The 4581-nt window shown below is 40.1% G+C and overlaps 1 pseudogene; it reads right to left on the reverse strand.

Moving 5' to 3' along the window:
* Positions 1 to 2768: 2768 nt before the first annotated feature.
* On the reverse strand, positions 2769 to 3696 carry LOC116888125 (annotated as a pseudogene).
* Between the last annotated feature and the right edge of the window lie 885 nt (positions 3697 to 4581).

A 4581-nucleotide genomic window follows, 5' to 3' on the forward strand; every position in this document is an offset into this window, starting at 1 on the left:
GAGTGTATGCATTGGTAACTCAGTATTTTGTTTACTAGTTCTGTAGGAGCACAGTGTGTACAGTGGAGGTGGGTGTGTTTTTGCCAGACACCTGTAGAATCAGTGTTTAAAAAGCTATGAACTTTGTCATGACTTGAAGATAGACAAAAACTCTCTAAAGACAAATGTTTGTTCTCCCCATTACAGAACGTGTGAGCTTAGTTTTATCTACCTTTGTATTTAGTCATAAACTCTGAAGCTGGCAGCTACAACAACCAAGGATAAGAAGGTGCGATCCACCTCGTAGAATTAGCTCTGCTAATTATGAGAAGCAGAATTAATAATGGAAGACATTTAGCCTGGGTGGTTTCTATTTAAAAGAGCGAGATGATAATTCCCTTTTTTTAATTTATAAACATAATTTGGAAATTTAACCCACATAAGCGTTCCTTATAATTTGTAAAAGCTTATACATTTTTTCATAATTTCGATTCTTTTTTATTGTATTTTTTATTTACATTTCAAATGTTATTCCATTTCCCAGTTTCCCAGTTGTCAGCCCCCTATCCCATCCCCCTCCCCTTCTTAAGGGTGTTTGCCCTTCACAACCAGCCCCCCTTCCCCCCTCCCCGATATTCCCCTACACTGGGGGGTCCAGCCTTGGCAGGACCAAGGGCTTCTCCTCCCATTGGTGCAGAGCAAGGGCATCCTTTGCTACATATGCAGCTGGAGTTAAGGGTTTGTCCATGTATATTCTTTGGGTAGTGGTTGAGTCCCTGGGAGCTCTGGTTGGTTGGTATTGTTGTTTTTATGGGGTTGCAAGCCCCTTCAGCTCTCTTAATCCTTTCTCTAACTCCTCCAATGGGGATCCTGTTCTCAGTTCAATGGTTTGCTGCTAGCATTCAACTCTGTATTTACCTTGCTCTCGCTGTGCCTCTCACGAAACAGCTATATCAGGCTTCTGTCAGCATGTACTTCTTGGCATCAGCAATATTATCTAGTTTTGGTGGCTGTATGTATATGAGCTGGATGCCCATGTGGGGCAGGCTCTGAATGGCCATTCCTTCAGTCTCTGCTCCAAACTTTGTCTCTATATCCCCTCCTATGGATATTTTTGTTCCCTCTTCTAAGAAGGACTGAAGCATCCACACTTTGGGCTTCTTTCTTCTTCAGTTTCATGTGGTCTGTGGATTGTGTCTTAGGTAATTTGAGCTTTTGGCCTAATATCCACTTAGCAGTGAATGCATACCATGTGTGCTTTTTTTGTGATTGGGTTACCTCATTCAGGATGATATTTTCTAGTTCCATCCATTTGCCTATGAATTTCATGAAGTCATTGTTTTTGATAGCTGAGTAATATTCCATTGTGTAGATGTACCACATTTTCTGTATCCATTCCTCTGTTGAAGGGCACCTGGGTTCTTTCCAGCTTCTGGCTATTATAAATAAGGCTGCTATGAACATAGTGGAGCACGTGTCTTTGTTATATGTTGGGGCATCTTTTGGGTATATGCCCAGGAGTGGTATAGCTGGGTCCTCAGGTACTACCAGGTCCAATTTTGTGAGGAACCTTCAGACTAATTTCTAGAGTGGTTGTACGAGTCTGCAATCCCACCAACAATGGAGGAGTGTTCCTCTTTTCTCCACATCCTTGCCAGCATCTGTTGTCACCTGAGTTTTTGATCTTAGCCATTCTCACTGGTGTGAGGTGAAATCTCAGGGTTGTTTTGATTTGCATTTCCCTAATGACTAAGGATGTTGCACATTTCTGTAGGTGCTTCTCGGCTTGAAGAAATTACAATTATTTATAGGAGGTAATGTACCCCAAAAAAGATTAGCTAGAATTAAATGAAATTTGTCATAATTGTTTCAATTCCATCTTTCTCCTGGGAGAACCACAAACAGGGAAACTATCTTCATGTACATATGTAAAGCATCTGCCATCAGATAGATACACCTTTCCCTCAAAAGTAGATGGCTCATAGTCACTTTGCTATACAATATATATTCTTGAAATATCTACTTTAATTACAAACTATAATGGAAGCCTATAGAGCACTTTTAGGAAAAAGACACTTTGTTGTGAACATTGGATTTAATTGCATGCAGCTGAGAAGACTAGGATGCACTCCTGTCAGCACTCATGTTTGCATTATTAATACAGAGCAGAGGCCAGTTTATAGAATATAGCTGATCACATTACAAATCAATCAATCAGCAAAAATAATTATATTCTCTGGAAGAGAGTAAAACAAACAAGGTCAAGTTCAACAGTTGGTGGCAGGGGAGAAATCACCAGCATTTGCTATCTTAGAGCTTAAGAAACTGTTGACAACAGAGTTGCACGTGTATCAATGTAAACTGCTTTACAGAGGACAAAGCCGGCTGGCAACTGTGTTTGTTTCTAGGGGAAACCCAGGGCAGAAAACTACTAGGGGGAAACAGATCCATTTCTCTGGTTGGACAGCTGAGTGAGGAGGTAGTTATTCTGAAGAGGTCTTAAGTTAGATGACTGTGCTCAGTACCTGAGTCAGGGAAGCAGGAATCAGGAGCTTCTCTGAGATGCAGAGAGAGAGAGCAGCCGGAACATGTTTCCTCAAGGAATGTCAGAAACAGGGCATCAGTGCAGCTTTTTTTTTTTTTTTTTTTTGGTTCTTTTTTTTCGAGCTGGGGACCAACCCAGGGCCTTGCGCTTCCTAGGCAAGCGCTCTACCACTGAGCTAAATCCCCAACCCCATCAGTGCAGCTTTAAAGTGGCTCTTTTCTGATGAGGGAACTTTCAAAGGGTCTTACTTTATCACCACACAGGGCAACCCCATACAGCCTTGAGTGCCATCATTACTGCTGTTGAGCTTCTTCATTCGGTACTGGCGTATCTCCCTTATGAGTGTGTAAGAGGCATCCTCCACACCCTGCCGGGTTGTGGCTGAGGTTTCAATGAATGAAATTCTGTAATTCTTGGCCAGCTCATGGGCTTGCTTTGTGTCAACTGTCCTTGCCACTGTCAACTGTGGCAAGTCACATTTGTTCCCTACCAGCACCATGGGTACACTATCAGAGTCCTTCATGCGCTTCATTTGCTCCCTATAGAGGTTAATATCTGTAAATGATTTGCTATTATTGATGGCAAATACACAGAGGAACCCTTTGTCTGTCCTCATGTATTGGTCTTTCATGGCACTGTACTCCTTTTGTCCAACTGTGTCCAGTATGTTCAGTAGACAGGTCTCCCTGTCAATCACCACTTATTTTTGGTAAGAATCCTCCATGGTGGGATCATATTCATCCACAAAGTGGTTCTGGATTAGCTGGATTGTCAAAACACTTTTCCCAACAACACCTGCTCCAACTACCACCAATTTGTACTCAAATCATTTCACACCAGCAAAATCTCAAACTCTGGAAAACCCCACTTGGGAGGCTTTTTGGACTTCAACCTAAGAAGTTGTTGGATATCTTGAAACAGCCATGTAGGCCCCGACCTGGGAGCCCTACATTTGTAAAAGAAACATTGCTAAAGCTTACATTGCACATTGAACCCCACACATTAATAGGAGACTTCAATACTCCAATCTCACCAACTGACAGGTAATCAAAAGAAAAAACAAACAGAAATAATGAAACTAATAGACATTATGACTCAAATGGACCTAACAGGCATGTATAGAATATTTTACCCAAACAGAAAAGAATATATCTTTTCAGTACCTCATACATCCTTGTCCAAAAGTGACCATATACTCAATCACAAAGCAAGCCTCAACAGAAACAAGAAAATTGAAATAATGCTTGTGTCTAATTAGACTCAAGTAGGCTCCATCCCAAGGAATGCTTCAATATAGGAAAATCTATCAATGTAATCCACCATATAAACAAACTGAAAGAAAAAAGTCACATGTTTATCTCATTAGATGCTAAAAAAATCTTTGATAAAGTCCAATACTACTTCATGTTAAAAGTATTAGAGAAATCAGGGATACAGTGCATACACCTAAACATAATCAAAGCAATGTACAGGAAGCTAATAGGCAACATCAAGCTGAATGGAGAGAAACTTAAAGCCATTCCACTAAATTCAGGACAAGAAAAGGCCCACTCTCTCCCTATCTGTTCAATATAGTACCTGAAGTTCTAGTCAGAGCAATAAAACAACTAAAGGAGATGAAGTGGATACAAATTTAAATGGAAGAATTCAAAGTATTGCTATTTTCAAATGAAGTGATAATATATATAAGCAAGCCCCCAGATTTACTTTGATTATGAGCTAAGAAAATCCATACCATAATACTATCTCATCTTTACACAATGAGCTCAGTAGGAGAATGAATTGAAGGCAAAATGACCAAAATACTAGCAAGTTTAGGATCAATTTGATCCACATAAGCATCTTGCAGTCTTTGTTCTACAGGAAATAACTCTTTTTCTGCTTCGTCGGCTAGTCATCTTGGGCTGCTTGAATTTGAATATCCTTGTAATGTTCCAAACAAATTATTTAACTTATATGTATTCGATCTAATTGTAACCCTCAGCCAGTTAATATCACCCAGTAATTTTTGAAAATCTGTAATTGTTCCAACGGACTTGTACGTTCTGTGGTTGAAT

The sequence above is a fragment of the Rattus rattus genome, chromosome X (genome assembly GCF_011064425.1).
Source record: "Rattus rattus isolate New Zealand chromosome X, Rrattus_CSIRO_v1, whole genome shotgun sequence".
Classification (NCBI taxonomy): Eukaryota; Metazoa; Chordata; class Mammalia; order Rodentia; family Muridae; genus Rattus; species Rattus rattus.